At 36.8% G+C, this 25,303-nt stretch overlaps 1 long non-coding RNA gene across 2 annotated transcripts in view; it reads right to left on the bottom strand.

The window, feature by feature from the left end:
• LOC128776545 (uncharacterized) overlaps window positions 1–24,463 on the bottom strand; it is an 82,306-nt gene extending 57,843 nt beyond the window's left edge. For both annotated transcript variants that reach the window (XR_008421687.1, XR_008421688.1), the window contains exon 1: window positions 24,254–24,463. This is a non-coding gene — a long non-coding RNA (uncharacterized LOC128776545). The remainder of the gene's footprint in view (window positions 1–24,253) is intronic.
• Between the last annotated feature and the right edge of the window lie 840 nt (window positions 24,464–25,303).

Genomic DNA, 25,303 nt, shown 5'->3' with positions numbered 1-25,303 from the left:
TTAACTCATGTGATCATAGCTTTTGGGAAGCTGTAGCCTAGAAACAAATCACTTCCCCTAAATGTAATGTGACAAGATTCCACTGAGAGACAAAATGCCACTATTAGAATGGCAAGGAGCACAAGGGTGTCTGGATGAAACCTGTCCAGAATCCCTAATGTGTCTAAGAAGCCCAAGTGCTATTCAGCAGCCTGAGCGGATGGCTAACCTGGAAGAAAGATTAAAGCTTGCATTCGAAGCTCCCAGAAATCACCTTCTGGATGTGACATTGTTTAAAACATTTTCTTTCCATTCTGCAGTTTCAAAAAGAGCTGGCAAACAAGAAGCACGTCATAAATCAAAGCCACAGGCAGGGCACAAGTTAGAGTCAGGCCATTGTGATAAGAATTTCCACCGCAAAAACCCAGTTCATCAGAATTCAAATGGATGAATGTAATCATTAACAGGAACACTTAAAGACAAAATTCTTCTGATTTTTCAATTAGTTCTTTCACTCAGCATTAGACCTATTGTGAGAATAAACATCATACTCCCAGCAACTCCATTCACGTTGTGATGCATGCATAATCCAGCAGGAGTGAGAGGTGGGAACTTTGCAGCTCAGTAAAAAGAGCACTGAGTTCTTGTCTGTTTGATTTAAACTCTGTTACTCACTGACGGAGATTAGGGAAAGCAGTTTTCTTCATGTTGCCCTTCCTCAAAACATAGGAAAACACAAGAATTTCAAAATTAAAGGATTAAGAATAGCAAACTCGGCATTGTCTCCCAAATCAATTGAAAAGTTGTTCCATTCTGCCTGCAGGTTTAGTCTTGATCAAGGGCAAGAGAACCCTTGGGGCAGCCAGAGACTGAGCAGCAGGGATTCAGACAACTCTTGGCAACTGTAAGGAGCTGGCTGCAGCATTGAAGGTGAGGCAGGTAAGCTAGAGAAGTCCTTGAGGACCTACCTTTCTGTCCGGGCACTGTAGTCACCTGCTAAAGAGAGACTAACAGAACCTTTCACTACTAGACTTCAGGCATATACATAATACTATTCTAAACCAGAGATCAGTAAATATTTTCTGTTGAGAGTCAGACAGTAAATTGCAACCCATGTGATCTCTGTCATGACCATTCACCTCTGCCATAGACAATACATCAATGAATGACTGTGGTTATGTTCCAATAAAGTTTTATTGAGAAAAGCAAGTGGCAGGCCAGGTTTAGCCCATGGGTTATAGTTTGCCAACATTTGATCTAGATTGTTTTGTCCATAGCTCTACTGAAGGGGATTCTATATGCATCTTCTCCATGTAATAAAAAAATAGAAGAGTGGGGGGTTTTACACAACAAATACTAGGAATGAAGAGACCATGGATGCATACAAAACTCAAAAACTAAAGAGACAGAGAGCTACAGTAGCTCAGAGCCATTTCCAAGTTATTGAACAGATAATAAGAACATTCTGTAATAACTAATAAGGTTTTGGAGGCAAAAAGCCACCATCTTAGACCAAATATAACAACAAATTAGAATGCACAGTAGAGTCTTTATTCTGTTCCATACGTATTCCCTTAAATTCATGGATTGAAGTTTTTCGACAGTTTAGATTCAGAAGAAATTGCAGGCTGATCAGCATGTATTATCCATCATTCATAATTCATTGTGTGTGTCATAAAACATAGAACTTATTAGAAGTTTCTTTTTTGCTATTCTCATTTTGCTATTTAAAAAGAAACTCTGAGGTCAAGATCCCCTTTAGATGTTGTTAAACATACCCCTCTATCAGCCATATCCTACCCATGTAATAGAGGGAAAATTTTGAAGCTCAGATGAGCAAAATTGAAAAGTGTTTTTAAAATGGTTCAGTAATGTTTCACTTTCCTTCTCATTTAGCTCATTTTTCATGACTCTCCACTATAACTACTTCCATAGAAACACCCTTGTTTACTACCCCTCTTTCTGATGGACTCACTTTGGAAAGCTCCATAGTAATTAAATCCAACCATTTTTGCTTACTCTGTAACTGTACATATTAAATCACGGGACCTGACTGAAGAAAAGTTTGTGTTTTGACTCCCTTCAAATTAAAGAGCAAAATCTCAAATAAGCACTTAAAACTCTGAGAAAGACTACCTACCTAGTAAACTCACTTTTTTGCTCTCTAAACCAACTACTGTTTTGCCTTCTCTGTGTACCTCCAACATCCCTCCTACCTTCATTCACCTTACTGTATACAAAAAAAAAGATGCAAGCAGCTGACAAAGGATTCATCTTTTCCTAACCACCCCCCACCGTCTCTGGCCACAAAATCTCATCTTCGCTCCTGTTATAATCAAAGCACAGCTCCTGCACCTATCTCTGTCAACACCTTCACTTGTGACCTACAGCTGTCTTCCTCTTACCTCTTCAAGGAGTTTGATCCTTCAGTCACCTCCTTTTTATTGTGCATTATCCATTGTCTTTCCATCTTCACAAAAATCTAATTTCTGATCACCCAACTTACCCTCCCTAGACCCTATTAGGATATAATTTCTCTGCCATTTCCCACCACAAAACTCCTCAAAGAGTTGTCTACAATCTGTCTCTACTTCTTCACTTCCTGTCAACAACTAACACAATGTCTAATTCTTATTTGACACATGTTAATTATTTATCCAATAAATAATAAATAATACCCTTTATCTGGGTTTTATTACATAATAGTATTCAAGACATAGCTTCATTGGGGTGCCTGGGTGGCTCAGTCGGTTAAGCGTCCGACTTCGGCTCAGGTCACGATCTCGCGGTCCGTGGGTTCGAGCCCCACATCGGGCTCTGGGCTGATGGCTCAGAGCCTGGAGCCTGCTTCCGATTCTGTGTCTCCCTCTCTCTCTGCCCCTCCCCCGTTCATGCTCTGTCTCTCTCTGTCTCAAAAATAAATATAACGTTAAAAAAAAAAAGACATAGCTTCATTACGGTACATGTTATCTTTTTCTAGAGACTCCCCTCTGGGGGATAAGCTTTAAAGTAAAGGACCAGATTCTGTTTTCTAACTTTTTTTGCTCTAGAACCTAGCACATATTGGACAGTTGATACATGCAAAAAAAAAAAAAAAAAAAAAAAAAAGGGAAAAAATCAGGGAGAAAGGAAAGGAGGCAGGAACTCATTATGTATTTCAACTGGACTAAATCTGCACAGTGAATTTTCCTTTCACTGTATAAAACATAAGCAAAATGTTACTAAGACTGAATAGGGAGTGACTTTTCTGAAGTTTCTACCTGGTCCAGTGTAGTGATGATGGTATGTAAAGGATCAGTAAAAACTTTGGTGATTAGGAAACCATGTGACAAACCAATATATAGATCTATATACAATATTGGATCAAAAGCTTAGGCAATACCTGGAGGAAGATAGACTTGTGGACAAGCATGTACTTAAGAGTGAGCCTTTAATATACAAGCTGCCTTTTTAAAAATCTGTATACATAGATGAATTCTGCTCTGCTCCTGTGAAGTACTTGAATTACCAAAGGAAACAGCTTTAGTTTTATGGGCTATGTCCAGCAGCTAGGCATAATATAAGCATGAAAAATAAACAGCCCTTATGGTCTTCTAATGGAAGCTATTTGAGAGTTTTAATTTTATACATGAGCAATGTATTTTGTAAAAATGACCACAGTACCTGAAGAATATTCTTTGTGGGCGTTAGATAATTTTGTTTTTTTTTATAAGATTGCATTTCTGACTCAGCATTCTCTCCCATCCTGCTTTTCCTCTTGCTCTTGCCTCCTCCATTTCTTTAACCCAGTACTTAGGCTGGAGTTAAGCAGAGTTCTGAATTTCCACTTTGCAGTTATACTAAGATCTGTCAGGCTCTTATCCAACAAATACCTCCCGGAACTCAGAAGGTTGATGTGGTTTTCAGACTCAGTACTCTCGTGGGATGGCTTCCTTTGAAAGAGACTTTCTGGGTAATGTAAGTAAGATCAGAGAAAGGAGGGAAGGAAAGGGAAAACATTTCCATCTAAACTAATAGAAACTTCACTCAACTTCTTGTGATTATGAACAGGAATTCTAGAGCTAGACTGCTTGTATTTGAATCCTGTTTCTGGCACTTTTGGTAGTCTTGGGTAAGTTATTGAATTTCTTTGGTCTCAGTTTTCTGATCAGTAATATGGAAGTAATAATAGAACCTATTTTGTAGAAATGCCACTACCATTAAATAATCTAGTATCTGTAAAGATTTCCTAGTATTTGTAAAGATTTACTTAGAACAGTACCTACCAAGTAGTATCACTTAAGTGTGTAATAAATATCTTTAAACAGTACAAAATAGTAGCCTACTGTGAATATTATCCTTATACAACAAGTGGTTAAGAAAATAAGGTGCATCCAAGATGCTGCCCAGATTCAGATCAGTTATGAACAATAAACACTGCTATATCCCTGGGTCCTGGAATAATGCCTGATAGATAGTAGGTGATCAATGCATGTTTTGTTGCATGAGTAAATATGATCACAGGGTTGGATTTGAGCCAGGTATCTACTATATAGTCTAAGGCCAGAATTATAATCATTCAGATAAAATAATTAAAGTACTATTGCATCTAAGATCAAAGATAGATGTCAGGATAGGGTAATTATAACTTGTGCTGTGTGCCACAAAAGCAGACAGATCCAAGGGTGGGAACAGAGGAAATAAAAGCTGGAAACCAATCAGCGCAAAACAAAGTCTGGTGTTAGATGAGTGGTGGTCAATATCAGAATTTGTAGGGACTCAAAATTCATCTGAAGTACAATTCTTCTTGTTCCTCAGACAGTGTATATTGATTCCAAAAAGCAGACATAGCTGTCGGTCTTGATTCTTTCCACAAATGGGAATCTACTTTTTATTTTCAGATAATTATCATCGGTAGATTATTCTTTGTCATAATATGCTAAACCTTAACTCTATATATTTCATTAACCCATTTTTCCCAGCTCTCTGAAGCTTGAGAATATAGCAAATAACTCTTCTCCATAATTATCTTTCATCTATTTAAAACAAGTATAGCTATGTTGATTTCATTTTCTCTCCTTTAAGCTAATTATTTCCAATGTATTTAACTACTCGTCTTCAACATGGCTTCTTTGCAGCCCCTTTACCTGTCTTCTGGGTAGTTGTTAATGTCCCTAGCAAAACATGGAGCCCAGGACTGAAATTTTTAATAAAGACAAAACTAGGAAATAGCGCAGAAAACACTGGGGGCTATTATCCCCCCGTACATGGACACTCTATGTTTATTAACAAAAACTGTCTGCATTAGGTTAGGGGTCAGCACAGTCTTTCCATAAAGGGCCAGGTAGTAAATATTTTAGGTGTTGAGGTACATGAAGTTCTGTTGCAATACTCAATGCTGTTGTGGCATGAAAACAAACACAATATGTAAACGAATGAACACGGCTGGATGAAATACAGTAAATAAAACTTTATTTACAAAAACAGTATTTACAAAATATAGTAAAGTAAAACTTTATTTACAAAAACAGACTGGGTTTTAGTGTGCTAATCTCTGCATTAGCTATTCATATGCTTTTAGTCACCTACAACGCCTGGATTTTCTTCATATGCTTGTAAGGTATAGACCTCCACGGTTTAAGACTTTTTTTTTCTCTGTTAAAATTTTAGAGGATTAGGTTTGGCCCATACATCTAATGTGCCACAATCATGTGGATTCTGACTCTGTTAGCTATTACATGTAAGAGCTCCTCTTCTCTGTCATGCCATCTACATATAAATAAATATGCTTTTCATCATTCTAATGCAAAATATTGACAGAATTGTTGAATGAGACAAGCTCAAAGAAATGCTCTTTCACAATGGAACTCCAAGTTAACAGAAATCCATTAATAAACATTCTTTGGGGGACATTTCTTCACTCAACTATTATAGATTAATTTTACCGCCCCCCCCCCCCTTTTTTTAAGTTTACTTATGTTGAGAGAGAGAGAGAAAGCAGGGGGTGGGGCAGAGAGAGGGAGAGAGAGAATCCCAAGCAGGGTCTGCACTGTCAGCACAGAGCCCAATGCAGGGCTTGAACTCACCAACCCTAAGATCATGACCTGAGCCGAAATCAAGAGTTGGACGCTTGACTGACTGAGCCACTGAGGCACCCCACCACCCAGTCCTTATTTTCTCATCATCATAATAAAAAACTGTCAAATATCTTAATGGACTATAATAGCAATATCTTTATCAGTCTTCTAATATTATAGTTCATTAACTCAATGAAAGAATCTAAATTGAATTATTTCTTTGTAACCTAGTATGAAATTTCTCAATAGTATGGTATGTAAGTCTTTCGATTTTCCCTACCTATCTGGGGCAAAACTAAGTGCAGTATTTGAAATCTCAAGTCAAACTGCAGCTTATACAACAAACAAGTTTCTAGAAGGTATTTGGAATTGGAATGGCTTGTGTCATTAGGAAATCAGGATTCCAGTCATTGACTGTATTCTAAAGATGAAGGATAACATTTGAAGATGACTGAGAGAAATCCATGTATCAATTAAATCGTGGACTGGGTGACAAGCAAAACCGTGTCTATCTCTGAGAGTCTTTGAAATCTAAAATTTTGTTCAGCCGAATAAGGACCTGGCAAGGAAACAACCTCTGTCTTACTGCTGAGAGTGTCTAGTTGCAAGGGAGGTTAAATACACAGCAAATAGCTGTAGTTCATACCTCACTTTCATTATCAGTTCCTTGTTATCTGTAGCTCCAAAGAGTATACTGGCAATGACCCCAAAACACAAGAGTATACTGGCAATGACCCCAGGATATAGAATAATATTGAATTTCTAACAGTCTTAAAGTTATGAAATATTTATTTCTACACAGGAAAGGACCAGAATAATTATTTTACTATTCCTATTGGATATCCAGACATTTAAGTTATACCCTTAGACTTAAATAGGATCAGCCACAAAGGACATCAAAAATCCCCTTCTCTACTTCATTTGGAATATTTATCCAATCATAACTTGTTTCAAGGATATTGCACTGTTTTAATTGATAGCACTATTGTCTGAATTGTGTATAACATTTTTGAACTAAGAGAATGGACAGAGGGAAATCTTTTATTGAAATGTAAGAGTGGCTTATGGTTATGTATAAGAATCTCACTTAGACAATCATTTCTCAAAGCTATTTTTATCAAAATCCATACATTAGGTGAAAAGAGCTTTTTCTAAAAGCAAAATAAACAAAAAATATGTGAAAATCTTTAAGCCTTGGCATTATGACAACATTCAACAGCAACATAGTTACTGATTAAAATGCAGTCATGAATATGTTTTATCAGAATTTCTAACCAAAAACAAACAAACCAACATTCTGCTTGCTGGCTTATTTTTGAATTCATGTAATATAGTAGACACTTGGTGGCTTATCTTCTGCTATTATTTTTCTTATCTGTGAAAAATCATAGTATGCAATTTCTGATAAGTAGAATGCTATTTATTTTGTTCTTTAGTATTTCCTCTTCTTCCCAACAGAATCCCTTATATCAAAGCCTTTCACTGTTCCTACAGATCAGGGAAGTCATAGTTCACAGTTGAAGTTCATGCATAGAATTTGAGATTTGAAGTTTATTTTAATAACAAACATGGAGTATGGAACATGGAAGAAACCAAAGCAGAATGACAAGACTATATAGCTTCTCTTCTGATTTTGCCATATTGTGAATGACCAGAACATCATAGTTTCTCATTTCGCATTCTCATTTCTCATTCTCTATGTTCAGAACAACATCACTTTACTTTGAGGAAACTGTTTCTCCCTGCTCTGATAATGTGGCCCAGGTGGGGCCTGCCAGCACAGTTTCACTTCGGTTTTCATCTGACAACTCAGCTGGTACAACTGAGGGATGACCAACACTCTCTTGTCTTAGTGACTGTACAGGACATGGAGAGACATCTCAGGTTCTGTCAATCTGAATTTATCCCGAGATTTTATTAATTACGAGCTAGCTCTTCAAAAAGACATCTAAAGTCAGAACTGGAGGCCATAAATTATACTGAGTGGAGAAGGGTATCAGTGGAGATGCTCTTGGTTGTAATCCAGAGGAAAATATAAACTCAAATTCTCACACATTAGGTGGCAGATGGCAGATGACATGAGTGGAAAGAGCAGAGTAAGAACCCCCAAATATTCTCTGCTCAATAAAAGCAACCAGAACATTGGCAAACATTTTCAAAATCAATTTTTAAATTAACAGAAATTAGCAGAAATTAAATTAGCAGAAATGAACAAAGAGCTTGGAACAATCTGGAAAGTATTTATTTAAAAGAAATGCCTGGATCTCAGTAGCATCAGTGAGCCTTGTGGAATTTTAATTTTTCATATTCCTAGACCCTTCTCACAAATTTCATGGTAGCCTTAAAAATTATCAGTCCCACAATCATGGTGATAACTACCAGACTAGCAGCCATGATAGGGAGCAGAATGGAACGAGAGCTCTTTCAAAGCCCCATGCCCAGATTACTGCCATTATTTAATCCATCTGGAAGCTCCCTGGAAAAGCCCGAAGCTTTCCTTTATTTGACTAGAGTCAGAGTTCATCCAGTATGAACATCTTTTCCCTGGGAGCATTTTAAAAGTAATCGGCAGCAGTTGTTTAACATTAGAGTTGTCATATGTAGCAATAACAATTGGGGAAAACAACAAGGTAACTGAAAAACTTAAAAGAAAAAAACCTGGAGAATGAAATGTCTACAGGATGCTTTTAAAATCTCCACGATATTTCTGGGAATCTAGAAGTCTATGTGCATGCATAGGTCTCTGTGCTTGCCCAGGAAAGATGAAGAAAAGCTGTAAGCATTGTCCCGTGGCTGTCCTTGAAACTGCACCTGAGCAGGAAATGAAGACTAAGGCAGAGTTGCTAACTGCCTGTATGAATATTGAAGGTTGTCCCCAAATGCATCCACAGCCACTCAGAAAGATGGGACATTTATTGATTCAAGGCATTAAGGAAATCTCTGTCCAAGTATTAGCTAACCATCAAGCTTACTATGCAAAGACTTCAGAGGCTGCATACAGTACCAATGCATACTGCATAAACAGTACCAATGTTAAAGAGCTAGTTCAGGAAAGTCACTAAACAAATAGCTACAACAATAAGCAGCAACAGCAATAAATCTTACGGATGGGAGAGAATCTAATTTCCAGGGTTGCCACACTGTATTATCTAAAGTGTCCAATTTTAGAATGAAGATTATGAAACATGCGGATAAATAACAAAGTATGACCTATACACAAGAAAAATATGTGATAGATCAATAGAAACGATATTGAGGAAACAAGACATCAGTTTTACTAAATAAAGATTTTAAATCATTATTTTAAATTTACCCAATGAACTAAAGAAAACCATGTCTAAAGAGTTAAAGGAAAATATGGGAACAGTATCTCACCAAACTGAGAACATTAATAAATAGAAAAAAAATTTTAAGATAGTTCAATTGAGATTATCCAGTCTCAGTGTCTCACTCCCTTAGGATTGTACCACAGACTAAGTAGCTTATAAACCAGAGAAATTTGTTCCTCACAGTTCTGAAGGCTGGAAGTCCAGGATTAAGGTGCCAGGATGGTCAGGTGAGGGCCCTCTTTCAGTTGCAGACATCTCATTGTGTCCTCACAGAGTGGAATTGGCTAAGAAGTTCTGTGGGGTCTGTTTTATAAAGCACTAATCCCATTCATGAGAGTATTACTGTCATGACCTAGGCTCTCCCAAAGACCCCACCACCCAATACCATCATATTGGACATTAGAATTTCAACATGTGAATTGTGGAGAGACACAAATATTCAGGCCATTGCACTGAGAAACATAATAAATAATAATAATAATAATAATAATAATGAAGAAAAGTGAACTGGGCCTCAGACCTGTGGGATACCATGAGGTATATCAGCATGTGTATAATGGGAGTACTAGAAGGAAAGGAAAGACAGAAAGAGGCAGAAAGTGTATTTGGAGATATAATGCCCAAAACTTCTCAAATTTCATGAAAAAATATTAATCTGCACTTCTTGTATGTGCTCAACAGCCTCTAAACTGTATATATTCACAGAGATCTGCACTTAATTGCATCACATTCAAGCTGTTGAAAGTCAAAGACAAGCTGACAAGAGCATAAGAGAAGCAATGCATTGAGCATAAGAAATCCTCTGTAAGATTAACAGGTGATTTATCATCAGAAATCATGGATACCAGAATATGACATATTCAAAACGCTGAAAGAAAAAGTTTGTCAACCAAAGAGTCCATATCCAACAAAACTATCCTTAAAATATCAAAAAAAAAAAAAAAATTAAGGCATTCTTGGATACATAAAAACAGAAAGAATTTGTTGCTAGAAAATTTATCCTACAAGAAATATGAAGAGAGCCCTTTATGGTGAAATAAGAGGAGACTAGACAAAACACTTGAATTAGTGTAAAGAAACAAAGGACACTGGTAAAAGTACCACAGGGGTAAATATAAAGGACGGTTTACATTTCATCTTTTATGTGACTCTTTTTTTTCACTTGTCTCATCTTAAAGACAACTGCATAAAACAATACTTACAAATCTTTGTTGATGGGCATTCAATGTATAAAAATGAAATATATTATAAAAATAACAGCATAAAGAATGGGAGAAAGAGCAATATAGGAGCAAAGTTTTTGGAAACTATTTAAATCAAGTGTATATTGATCCAAGTTAGTTTGTTATAACACGTTAATTGTGACCACCTGGGGCAAGCATTAAGAAAATATCCCAAAAATGTATTGAAAGAAACAACAGAATCAAAATTATACATGAGAAAATACACATTTAATACAACAGAAGGCGGTGATGGGGAACTACAGAATCAAAAAGAGATATATAGAAAATAGCAAAATGACACACATAAATTCTACTTTGTCAGTAATTACATCCAATGTAAATATATTAAAAACTCCAGTCAAAAGCAGAGATTGGCAGAATAGATAAAAAAGAAACATTGTTCAACTATATGCTGTCTATAAAAGACACACTTTAAATTCAAAGACACAAATAGATTGAAAATAAAAGGATAGGAAAAGTTTGTCAACCAGAGCCCATACTGTTATGTATAGATTCATCGAATGAAAAAATGGGCAGTTAAACAATCATCGATGAAGTCTTCAATACCATACTTCTGTAACTGAATGGACAACAGAAGAATAGGAAGGAAATAAGAGTTGAACAACACTATAAACCAACTAGAGCTACATAGTCATTTATAGAACAATCCGTCTAATACCAACAGACTACACCTTCTTCTCAAGTGCACGTGGAATTTTTGCAAACCATAAATGTGATAAAGGTCTATTCTCTATAGTGTGTACAGTTTTTACACAATTCAATAATAAAAAGACAACCCAATAAATGGGCAAAGCATAAGAACAGATATTTCTCCAAAGATATACAATGGGCAATAAGCATATGACAAAAGCTCAGCATCATCAGCCACAGGAAGATGCAAATCAAAACCACAACGAGATACCAGTTCATATCTACTAGGGTGGCTAGAATAAAAAAATGGACAATAACCACGTTGAGGAGAATGTGGAGAAATTAGAACCCTCATCCATTGCTAATGGGAGTATAAAATAGTACAGTAGATTTAGAAAACAGTTTGGCAATTCCTCAAAAGTTATACACGGAATTACTATGTGATCCAGCAGTTTGACTCTTTGACCTATACCCAAGAGAAATAAAACATGTGTCCACTTAAAAACTTGCACACAAATATTTATAGTGGAATTATTCTTAATAGCCAAAAAAATAGAAACAACTGATAAATCAGTAAACAAAAGTAGTCTCTCCATACAGTGGAATGTTATATAGCCACACAAGTGTTGATGCATGCTACAACATGGATGAAAACATTATGCTAAACACAAGGTCAGACACAAAATATCCCATATTTTATATAACTCCATTTCATTTCTTTCTTTGTTTCTTTTTTTGTTTCTTTGTTTCTTTTTTTCTTTCCTTCCTTTCTTCCCTTCTTTCCTTCCTTCTTTCTCTTTTTAGAGACAGTGAGAAAGCAGGGGAGGGACAGAGAGAGAGGGAGAGAGAGAGAGTCATAAACAGGCTCCACGATCACTATGGAGCCCATTGTTCGGGGCTCAATATCATGACCCTGAGATCACGACTTCAGCTGAAATCAAGGGTCGGACATCTAACCGAGTACGCCACCCAGGAGCTCCTGTATAATTCCATTTATACCAAAGGTCCAGAATAGGCAAATCCATAGAGACAGAAAGTAGTTTACTGATTTCCAGCGGCTGAGGAAAGAAAGGGGGTGGGAATGGGGATTGACTGCTAGTTTATAAAAGATTTCTTTTCAAGACAAGCTAATGTTGTCAAATTAGATAGTGGTAATGGTTGTACAACTGAGTGAATATATTAAAAAGCACTGAATTTTATACATTAAAAGATGAATTTTTTGCTACACAAATTCTATCTCAATTTAAAAAAGGAAAAACAATCTTATACCTAAAAGGTCAGTGATCCAATAGGCCTGTAGTACAGTCTGGAGCTTTCTATGTTGTGAAGTATGTAACTTTGAAACCAAGGGTACAGTTGGCATCTGCAGAACCACGCAAGCAAATCTGGAAGAAGGTGACACAGTCACTAGTGAAAACAAGATACTAAGAGACTGAAGAGCATTTACAGTTAGAAACAGAGGAAGGGATATGGTGAGGAAATCTGACACTGAGACGGGGTTCAGCTATTGCATTCTTTTTCATGGTTTAGTTATCAGAGCCAAAAAGTCTCCTTTTTTTTTTTTTCCATTTAAAGCCATGGAGTTAGATTTCTGTCACTGGCTGGCAAAACTCTGGAATAATAGCTGTATTTAAAGAAAAACACTCCTCAAAATGGCTCGGCCCATTTTAACACTAAATAGGAGCATATTGCATGGTGATGAGTGAAAGCAAAGATACAAGAGTGTTGTATTTCAATATCATCAGCCAGAAAGTTGTTAATGGATAATTTAAACTCAAATCCTTAATATGGTGATTCTGAAACTTGACTAAAAAATATTGATGGTATCAAAGCTCAGAATGTTCAGGAAGAATGTGATTGTGAGTTATCAAGCCTAATTGTTAGGAGCAACCTGTGCTTGACTAATCTCTATGTTTTAATGCAGTGAGTAAGCTCTTATGTTACTGTTGCTGAATTATTTCCTAGGCTTCAGAAGAAAGTAGGCCAAACAGTAGTTTTTTCCCATATATAAATATGGCTTATATTTTTTGAGAAGTGGAAATTCATCTTCTGTTATTATTTTCTTTACTAAATGATTTAATTTGGCATAATTTAAAAAATTCTTTAGTTTTGTTATTAATCTGTTAATCCAGTGAAATAATGCTAAGAATTTTCATTATGTTTTCTCAAACAATATACTTTAGGGGTCATGGTTATCAAATTCATGATTATAGTATGTATTGAAATGTGTCTGAGGAATTAAATTGTCAATTATTTCTCTATAGAATAATTCTTTTAATGCCGCATAGGTATAATTAAGGGATAAAATAATTGACTTGAGTTGTATGCCCCTACCTTCCAAAAGGAACCCACAATGTATTAAATTGACTTGATTAATTTTCTAGTGACAAATAGGTATATAATGATTTCCTATCCCTAAACAAGTAGACAACAAATGCGATGTAAGAGATGAGTGAATTGTCTTAGATGACAAAAGAATATGCAGAGCACACGCACTGTTGACCTGATTCTAGGTGGTAGCCAGAAGAAGCAATCACTGATGAGTGAATAGATAAATGCACAGATAAACACACACACACACACAAACAGGCAGATCTGTTGTTCATAAAATTTTACTGAACTATGGAAGTTCAATTAAAGAGGATTGTCATCCAGCAATATCTGAGTTAACTAGAGATTGAAATCTGATTGACAAAGAAGATATGTATGTAAGTGTCTGAGAAAGAGACAAAGAGGTAAGAGAAGAGAGGTGTTTTTTGAGAAGTAAAGTTTACACCCTGGGCTCAATAGGAAAAAATCACAGGATTCCTAGTTGGCATCAGGGAGTTCCTGATAATAATAGTCTTACAATAGTATGAATGATCATTTACTTTTTGTAGGCAGGATGTACTATAATGTGATGTAAATGCATTATTATATTTTTTAAAACATGTATGAACACTTCCTGAAGTAAAGTTGCACAGAAAATAGAATGATTCATCCCATATACATGCTGCAAGTGCTTACTGTGTTCCACATATGGTAATTTACCAGTATCTTTTTTTAAAGTTTATTTATTTATTATAAGAGACAGAGCACAAGCAGGGGAGGGGCAGAGAGAGAGAGAGAGAGAGAGAGAGAGAGAGAGAGAGAATCCCAAGCAGGCTCCGCACTCCCAGCACAGAGCCCAGCATGGGGCTCGAACTCACAAACCGTGAGATCATGACCTGAGAGGAAACCAATTTACTGAACCTTATTTACTGCCCCAATTTACTGAACCTTAGCAGTTCTATTCCTAAGTGGCGACTGAATCTATGTATGTTGGTTGGTTCATACTGATTATTTAGCATTTGACCAATTTTTCTGAAACTAATGGATCAGTCTTGTGGTCAGTTGGAGTCAGTCTTTAATACACAATTTAGAATATTTTTATATAGTTGGATTTTTTTTTCAAGAAATAGATTTAGTTTATGAGTTTTGACCCCACGATTAGCCTACTCACCCTAGATCTCCAATAATTAAGCTGATTATGTTTGTGTGCCCATAGTAATAGGCCTAATGCAGCAGTAAGAAATTAAACAGTACCTGTGGCATAGAAAGAATTGTCTTATATACTGGTAAAAGAGGAGCTTAGTGCCAAGGTGGCCCCTGTCCCAATCTAATGGATAAAATACCTTCATTTGTCAGCTATTATCTATCACTGGGCAGGATTCTCAATACCTACAGGCTTCCAACTCCTAAACCATAGGCATGTCTCCTTAAGAAATGCAGGGTGGCTTTGCCAAGCTCTTTGCAGTCAATTATTTGTATCCTCAATTCATGGAACCTTTGTACTGCTTGATTACTGTTTCAGTGGTAAGCTGAAATGAGACACTACTGAAGCCAGTCAGAATTAACATGTGCCAGTCTTCCAATCCAGCCCAACACTTTGTGGTCTAACTCAGCTCATTTGCCATCCCACAAAGTAAACAGGATTGGTTAAAACCATTTTATAGTCCCACTGCTTGTGTCACGATGAAGTTCAGATAAACAATCACAGCTCTTGTTAAGAAAAATAATCACATGAATCTAAATACACTTTAATGGAACAAATGATATAAGAAATTTAGGGGAGGGACACCTGGGTGGCTCAGTCAAAATCTCTTGATTTCGTCTCTGGTCATGGTTTGTAAGATTGAGCCCCACGTCAGGCTCTGTGCTGGCAGCTTGGGATTCTCTCTCCCCCTCTCTCTGCCTATCTCCCCCCTCAAAATAAATTAAAGACATTTTAAAAATTAAAAAAAAAAATTAGGAGAAAATGTATACCCAAGAAGTCTTTAGTCCGCTAAATGTATCTACCAGTGGAAAACAGTTCTGTAGCTCTAACATGATTTAATGACCAAAGAAAGTCAACCTTTTCTCAATTTTGCCCCTGTAATTTAATAAACATAAAAATATTCATAGAAAATCTAGCTCCCTCAGATTATCAACTACCTCACGCATAAAGGGTAAGGATGGCTAATGACTCCTACTTTGCATTTCACAAATGTAGGTATAAATATCCCCAAGTGCCTAAAGTAAGCCACAGACAAATCGTGTGTGGGGTGTTAACAGTAGCCACTGGGCAATGGCCAACTGCTAGGAAAGGATCAGTTCTGAGGTAGGATTCAGGTTCCAGGACTGCCTCTGGGGTCATGCTGAAGCTGCATTCCAGCTGAGACCAAACCCATGCTTACTTAACTTCCTCCTGCCACCCTGCTTCCCTCACTCCCTTTCTCCTGAGACAATTCTCTCAATAAATCATTTGCACAAAAATTCCGCTCGGGCTGTGCCTCTAAAGAAACAATCATAGGCATCATATGTCCTATGTCTGTGTCCACACTGCTTCTCCCAATAATAGTGTGAAATGCTTAAAACCCTTGTCATTTGTCCTTTTTGTGCCCAGCCAGTGCTTTCTGAACTTTTGCCTTCCCCTTCGTTGCATTCCTCTGAACTTATCCTCTCCATGTATTCCTGGATCCTTTAGCATTTCCCTGTGTTTAACCTTCCCATTAGCCTTGGATTGGATTAAGAGAGGCATTATCCTCATAGGCCTGGAAAAGAACTTCAGAGATGAGTGTCTAAGCATACTGAAAGTCAACTCAATTAAAATTAGCACAATTTTTCTTTATGTCTAATTAAAATCTGCCCTTTTCTTAAATTTATTATTTATTTTGAGGCAGGAGGAGGGGCAGAGAGAGAGGGAGAGGGAGACAATCCCAAGCAGGCTCCAAGCTGTCTGTGTGGAACCTAATGCCGAGTCTGACACTTAGCCGACTGAGCCACCCAGATACCCCCCCTTCCCAAATCTGCCCTTCTTTATTTCATGCCCATTTCTTGGTTTTGGAGTTGGTCTTTTGTGGGCTAGTAAAGTCTCATAAACAAAGACTGTTCATATAATCTAAGACAGTAAAATTTGACCCACTGGATCTGGGTCTAGGTCATTTTGTTGAAAGTCAGTTCTTCAAAAGTCAATTCACCAAACAGATAATCCTCCAAATGACCAACTTGCTAAAGTTGTTATTTCTCTAACTATTTAGTTTTAATTGGATGGTTCTCATTTGGCTTTTAAAATAGGCCTAGGGGCCCAACCAAATAAAATAATCCTTATACCACTATTATGAGGCAAAATGTAAAACAGTCAACTAAAATTAAATACATAGAAAAAAATAAGTACATTTTACAATATATATGGCTTCTGGGAACTTTTTTTAATTGCCTAATATCTTAAAACTGATTTCCATCCATTCATAATCATTTAAATATCCTTAATGTCGAGAACACTGAGAGTTAATCAGTCCCCAGATGGGTTCATTTCCTGTCATTTTTTCCCCATGTACTAATATGTAAATCACTCCCAACTTAAAAGTTAGTAACATCCTGTAAGTAACTAGTGGAAGAATGTAAGGTAAAGATTTTATTTCCTCCCTTAGATTTTGTTTTTCTTTGAATTTGGAAGGGTACTCTCACCTCTTAAAAACAACTTGGAAGCATGTATCAGAAGATTTAAAAACAATCTTGCCCTTTGAAACATTAACTCAATTCCTGGAAGAAACAGATATATTAGAAAAACTCAATTCAGTCTACCTCTTATGTCTTTCTTTCTTGAGGGTGTCCTTTACTCTCATACCACTACCACAAATGCACAACAATGACACCAGATGTGTGGAGATTGTTCCCACACCAAACAGTTCTCTGTGATACCAGCTGAGTGTCCTACGATTTAGCTCAATTCTAACCCTGTCTACCTGGAGATGGTGTCAGATCCCAGAAGTTAAGGGCTCAGTCCCACAAAATGGCCTCCACCCTTTTTTAGGTGTCAGTGGCAAGTAGTGGGTCCCCAGGTCACCCACAACTTCTGTCTGACTTGGCCACCGATCTCGATTTCCAAGGTACTCTCACCCTTCGTAAAGTGACTCACAGAACCCAGGGCAACACGTTTACCAGTTTATTCAAGGACATGATAAAAATACAGATGAGCAGCCAGATGAGGAGATGCATAAGCTGAGGTCTGGGAGGGTCCTGAGCACAGGAGCTTCTTTCCTTAGGGAGTTGGGGAGTGTCACCCTCCTGATATGCAAATGTGTTGGTCAACCTGGCAGCTCTTCAAGCCCCATACAATGGGGATTTTTATATAGGGCTTCATCATGTAGGCATGATCAATCACTGACTCTATTTTCAGTCCCTCTTCCCTTCTCAAGAGAATGGGGGACAGAGGGCCGAAAATTCCAAGCTTCAAATCATGGCTTGGTCTTTCTAGGGATCAGCCTTCATCCAGGAGTCATTCAGAAGCCCACCCAGAGTCACCTCACTGTAGCCCAGGAAATTAAAGGGTTTCGGGAACTCTGTGTCAAGAACTAAGGGCAAGATCAAATATTAGAATAAAAGATGCTTCTAATATTTTTATCACTTAGGAGATTGCAAAGGTTTTAGGAATTCCATGCCAGGAACCAGGGGCATAAATAAATAAATTAAATAAAGAAATAAATGAATAAATAAATAAATATTTTATCTCACATCAGACATGAGGACAAAGGTAGATTGCTGAGATATTGGATGTAAAATTTTAAGAAATTTGAAATGAAAAAATCAGAATTAGAGCTAGTTTCAGAAATGGATGGACTCAGAATTCCAACCTTTCTTTGCCTGTAGATTCTATTCTTCTTCTTCTTCTTTTCTTCTTTTCTTCTTTTCTTTCTTTCTTTTTTTTTTTTTTTTTTTTTTTTTTTATAATAATAGGGGCCTTCAGGGGCGCCTGGGTGGCTCAGTCGGTTAAGCGTCCAACTTCAGCTCAGGTCACGATCTCGCGGTCCGTGAGTTCGAGCCCCGCATCGGGCTCTGGGCTGATGGCTCAGAGCCTGGAGCCTGTTTCAGATTCTGTGTCTCCCTCTCTCTGCCCCTCCCCCGTTCATGCTCTGTCTCTCTCTGTCTCAAAAATAAATAAACGTTAAAATTTTTTTTTTTTTTTTTAAATAATAGGGGCCTTCAGGGCAATATTCCTGGTGTCTGCCGCTGATTACCTCAAACTGATTCAGAGTTTAAGCTAAGTAGAATCTACCTCTGGTACTTAGAGCAGAAACAGCTCTACCCAAATCATGAGTTCAAAGCAAAAGAAAATTGATGGTTAAAAAGAAATTTATCCAACAAGGGAAAGTATTTCTTAGCTGAGAGAAACTAAAGTTAGCCCTTCAAAATGATTTAAAATGTGATGTATTTCTATTTTGCTACTACAAATCGTTTTGTTAAAAATATTTAATTATGTAAGAAAATGCTTATGATAAAATGTTACATTGAAAAAGCTGGGGGGGGGGAGAAACTTAACAGAAACCCATGGGGGAGGGGAAGGAAAAAAAAAAGAGGTTAGAGTGGGAGAGAGCCAAAGCACGAGAGACTCTTAAAAACTGAGAACAAACTGAGGGTTGATGGGGGGGTGGGAGGGAGGGAGGGTGGGTAATGGGTATGGAGGAGGGCACCTTTTGGGATGAGCACTGGGTGTTGTATGGAAATCAGTTTGACAATAAATATCATATATTAAAAAAAAAAAAGAAAAAGCTGGGGGGGGGGGGAGAGCAACTGTGAGACTGAATCAGTTTTGACCTGTGAAGACAGAAGAGTCATATGAGCTCAGGTCTGATGAAGGAGGCCGTGGCGGGGGGGAGACACTTTATAAATAAAACAGGAGAGATGGGCAGAGCTCAGATCATGAGACATTTTATAGAGCATAGTACTCATTTTAGTCTTTTTCCCAAGTTCAGTGGAAGACATCATAGGGTTTTTAGCAAGAAGTTTGAAAGATACAATAAATATTTTTAAAGAACCTTATGTTACCGTGTGTAGAGACCCAGTGGGTAGAGAATGAATTAGAGGGACACAAGTATAGAAGTAGGAATTAACAAGATTTCTTTGGGAAAACCAGAACCTTTTTATCTGTGTAGTTCTATATTTAATCCATACCCAATGACCTCACCACCACATATTACCTATGTTATGCCATTTGGCACTCCACTACGTGCACATCAATTTTTCTGAGGGTAGGGACCATAACTCTTCATACTTGGCACCTCTTTCTGTACTAAAGATAGACTAGGCTTGTAAAATGTGTATGAGCTTCAATCAAGACAAAGTTCAAGACTGCAAAGTCTTTGTAAACTTTCCACGTTTTATTAAAACCACATACAATAGATCTAAATTTTTTTCTACTAGCAAATCATAATCCCTTAAATAAAAAAGCAATTCCATCTTATTAAACAGACCATTTGGATTGTAAACTATTTCTATAGTTTTTGAGAAATTACAGAGCTCAGGCTATATTTGTGAGAAAACCATTATGAATAGCTTAAAAATAATAGCCTTCAAGTAAAAATGGCCTTGAGCTACAATGTCATCCATGATGTTTTTCCATGATTTACAAAATTTTTCATCAGGTCCTAAATAAAATCACTAAAAAGATAAATAAAACTTTATTTTCCATCCCATTATGTTAACATAATTTCCCTGATACTTAAGCATATACACAGTTGATTTTTATTACCTCCATATACAAATCTGAGAACAAAAATTGAATTTCTTCTAAACCAAACACACTGGACCCTTAATATTTAGTAAAGTACTTTGTAATTGATACTATTATTTCTATTTTAAACACAAAAATGAAGTGAGGAAATTGCTCAAGGACATCTAGCTAATTGGTGAATTTACTCCTGACTAAACAGACATTTATTGACAAATCATAATTTAAAATTTTAATGTTCTTGTTATAGTTTCAGATATTTTTATTGAGCATTAAGCATCTTTTATCTCTAACACTAGATTAGATGCTTCTCTTCTGAACCCTTGTATAGTATTTTGTTCATACAGTTGTCACCATAGTCATGCTATTGCACTTTAGTTATTTTCTTACATTTATTTTTATTTATTTTGAGAGACAGAGAACAAGCATGGGAGGGGCAGAGAGAGAGAGGGAGACAGAATTCAAGCAGGCTCCATGCCATCAGCTCAGAGCCTGATGCGGGGGCTCGAGGTCATGAACCATGAGATCATGACCTGAGCCAAAATCAAGAATCAGACACTTAACCGACAGAGCCTCCCAGGTGCCCCTCTATTGCATTTTCATAACCTATTTACTGTCAGTCTCCCAATAAAATATACAGTCCTCAAGAATAGGGATTGTTTCTTAATTATTAGGTGCATAGTAGAAGCTTAATAAATGTTTTATGTCATTTTTTTTCCATAGTAGTAGATGGGAACGGCAAATCATCAGTGAATTAGAATAATATAATTTGCTAATACTACTCCACAGAAAAAAGAATGTGGAACATATTTAAATACCAATGGGGAATATCTGACATATTGATTTTGAAACATGACTATTATGATATTACTTTAAGGAAGCTTTCCTGCAATGGATCTCAGTACATGTTCATGAAGGGGAAAAAAAGTGGGGTTTGGAGGATGAAGTACATATAGGCAAATTGCATCATTTGTCTTTGGATAGCATTTCAGCGAAAAGAGACTCAAGACTGCACTGACATAGCCAAATATCATTTAATGCCACTTGTGGCATTTCAAAAATTTCATGGAAAATACAGTTCTCAGGTTTCTTATTTAATAACATGGGTAGTTTCCAGTGATGAGAAAATGCCAAACCTATTTCAATTTTGAGGTTTCAAAATCTAATTTACTCAAAATCAGGTTTTATCATAGTCCCTAAAAATAGTTGCTACTAAAGACTTATAGAAGTATGTTACTTTTACACATGCTTATACTTGCAGAAATAATGCTAAAAGCTTATTTCAACCTCAGTATTGTTTTGTTTATGCAATCTAATTTAATTTCAATGTGTTTTGGTTTCTTAGCAAAAATATATTTAGACAAAAGTAGATCCAAGAAAACTCAGCATTTAAGTTAGAAAGCACAAAATTAATTTAATTCATTCAATAAATACTGCAAAGTATTTACTTGACTACCTTGTAAATTGTTGCATTTCTAATTTAGTCAACATATGCCTTTTAAATACTCACCTGGTTGTGTGATTACTCAACTAAAGAGATGCGATAATTCTAGAACTATGTTGTCATAATTTTTTTATATATTGGTGATTTTGACTGCTTTTAGTTTTGATCTGTTGGAATACAATTGGATAGATGGTTGTTTAAATGATGTAATATTTTTCTTCATAAAATAGCAATCAGTTACATTTAATGCTCAAACTGCTCTATGCCAGAGAGGAATCTTGTTTAAAGGTTTCCTAGTGGCCTCTGAGGAAATAATTTGTAGCTTTCCACTTCTCCCTAACATCCAAGTTACTTTACTCTCTCTCGTTTTTTTTGTTTTATTTCCCCTTTCTTATCCCTTTTCTTCTCCTAGCTTTCAAAGGTCTTTTGATTGTTTTCAGTATTTGCCTTTTCTCCTCCATTGTATATTAAAATCTCTGGGGAATCTTGGATTAATGTAATTGAATGCTTCCTATAAGGTATTGTAAACAGCATGGAAGACAAAAATGGTAGTCATTCAACAGGTGAAGTCTATATCTGGAACACTTCCATTTCCCTGGTGTTACCATAAGCTATCAGTCCTAGGGGTGGGGCCCCATAATCCTCATGTGTTTTTTTAGTTTTTTGTCATTTCTGAGAGTTTCTCTGAACTAATCTCATTTAACAAGGCTCACAGACTGAATTTCAGAACAGTCCTCTTCAGAACTGACTACAGGAGAAAAGCCTAGGTAGAAGAAAAGTGCAGAAAATAAAGCTAATGGCACTTCTGTCTCTCTCTGTCTCTGTCTCTGTATCTCTTTCATGTTTACTCTTCAATATTCATAGCCCCTTCACTGGTAGAGCTGGCCTCAAATTTCTTCTAACCACATCCTAAAATGAACACTAGTTGTTTTAACTACATAACTTACTTTTTGTCAAATCAGGCCATTTTTTCTGAATCAAAAGTCTCTCATCAGGACACGATTTCCACCATTATTTGTTGGATGGCATCTCTTTTTAATAATTTAATACCCTCTGCCCAATGTTTCCACTCTTAAGGCAACCCACTGCTACACGCACCAGTAACTAAAGTGTTTTACAATTGTAAGCAGTGGTCTCTGTTCCCTTGAAATGTCAGGGCCACTGGGATCTTCGAGGAAAAGAGATTCTGTGGGTTCTCCCACAGCGCTTTCAAGGCGTGTCTCAACCTCTAGGGATTGCCACACACATCTATTCTCATGTATTTGGCAGTTCGTTCTGTCAGCTTCCATAATGTCAGCTACAATCATGCTTACTACTCTGGCTAGTATAGTTCAATGTACTTTAACTGCTGCCTTCTGTAGATAAAAATCTAACTTTTTACTTTGACACCAAAAGAGAGGTGTTTGTTGGTTTGTTTGTTTTAAATTTAGTACATTGGAAGAGAATTTAAAGATAAGCAGAGTTCATCTGTATCTTTTTAAATCGTATCACATAGGTAGAATTCAGGTCAACTATAAATACTAATAGGCATAAAAGTGATAAGCGTATTTATCATTATTTTAAAGTTCTCTAAAAGGTTAAGAAAGAGTAAGATGACAAATATGAATAAAAATACTGAACTGCAAGATGAAAATGGAACATCTCTAAGATGGATGCTATAACAGTAGATTCTTGCCACCTTTTGAAAGGAAGTCACATAACTCTTCAGAGCCTACGTTTGCTTAACTGTAAAATGGGAATAATAGCTCTGAAGTTTAAAAGAAATACGTTTTATCAAAAACCTCACATAAACCAACGTAAAAGTGGTCTGTTGTTATTTAACAAATACGTTTAAATGTCTAGTACACACAGTGCTAGGCCTTGCTAGCAAAAAGAGTAAGAGAAAGAAAACCAAGCCTTCCTCTATGTACACATTACGTTCACACTAGTGAAAGAGACAGAGTATATAAGATTTCTCACGTATAAGGCAAGACAGATGGTAAAAGGAGCTCTTTCAGAGATACCAGAAGCTGCTATAGGAACTGAGCCTTGGAGAAAGTAATACAGTAGTTAACCCCTTATCTGTAGAGGATACATTCCAAGACTTCCGGTGGATGGATGCCTGAAACTGTGGATAGTACCAAACACTATATATATACTATGTTTTTCCCTAGACATATGTACCTATAAGAAACTTAAACTTATAAATTAGGCACAGTAAGAGAGTAACCAGAATAGCTAATAATAAAATGCAAAAAATGTAACAATATCCTGTAACAAAAATTTTGTGGGAGCGCCTGGGTGGCTCAGTCGGTTGAGTGGCCGACTTCGGCTCAGGTCATGATCTCACGGTCCGTGAGTTCGAGCCCCGCGTCTGGCTCTGTGCTGACCGCTCAGAGCCTGGAGCCTGTTTCAGATTCTGTGTCTCCCTCTCTCTCTGCCCCTCCCCCGTTCATGCTCTGTCTCTCTCTGTCTCAAAAATAAATAAACATTAAAAAAAATTAAAAAAAAAAATTTGTGAATGTGGTCTTTTTCTCTGTCTCTCTCTCTGTGTCTCTCAAAATACCTTATTGTACTGTACTCACCCTTCTTCTTGTGATGATGTGAGATGGTAGAATGCCTACCGCGATGAGATGAAGTGAGGTGAATGACGTAGGCGTTGTAACATAGCATTAGGCTACTGTGGACCTTCTGGCCATGATTCTGAAGAGGATCATCTGTTTCCGGAGGATGACTGGCAGTGGATAACTGCAACCGCGAAAAGTGAAACCGCGGATAAGCGGGGAACACTGTACTACTTGGGATTCTGGGAAGGTTCGTGAAAGAGCTAATTTTTTATCTGAGCCTTAAAGGGGAAGGAAGCATGGGGTGGAAAATTTACTTACATAATGACAATTACAACCAGCAAGCCAATAAGATCCAACTGATAGCAGTCAGCTAGCTGACTAGCTCAAGGCAGCCAACATGCCATCTTTATGATTTTCAGGATAGAGTTGAGATGAGCATGGGGGGAAAGACTGAACTGAAAAAGAAAAAAAAAAAAAAAACTGTTCACCCACAGTATAGATCCACACAACATTTTTAGAGGATCAACCAATTTTGATAGAGTTAGTAGAAGTTAGCTTGCAAAATTTAAAAGGAATTCTTAGAGAAATTATTTACCATAGTAAAAATATCATGTCATTAGGTCATACAGAAGAACAATTAAATAAAAAGTAGGTGAATATGTATGTGTACCTACATGTTGCATAACAGATCTATCTGTATATCTATCTGAATATGTGTATGTGCTTACGTGTTGTGTAACAGATCTATCTGTAGCCCCTGCTTGGTGTCCACAGACATAATAATTTAGGTTACCATGTCTTTATAGCCAATGGAATAAATTTGTTTAAAATTGCTTTGATTATTTAAACTAATTTCCCAGTTGCAGTATGTGTACAGATTTCCCTTTCTTCCATGCTGAACTTTTCTCCAAGTGGTTTGCTAAGAATCAGCCTTATTCAGATTCCCTGAAAGTCTTGTCCTGGCTCATATACAATATCTCTCCTAACAGTCCTTGAGTTCAGACAATTTGAATCCCACATGCGGAGAAAACATTTATAAGTGAAAGTTGATCTGCCCCCTAAACAAAG

The sequence above is a fragment of the Panthera pardus genome, unplaced genomic scaffold (genome assembly GCF_024362965.1).
Source record: "Panthera pardus isolate Hobbes unplaced genomic scaffold, ASM2436296v1 HiC_scaffold_13, whole genome shotgun sequence".
In the NCBI taxonomy this organism is placed as follows: domain Eukaryota; kingdom Metazoa; phylum Chordata; class Mammalia; order Carnivora; family Felidae; genus Panthera; species Panthera pardus.
Note: the sequence above shows the minus strand (reverse complement) of the source record. Positions and strands in the feature narration are given on the sequence as shown.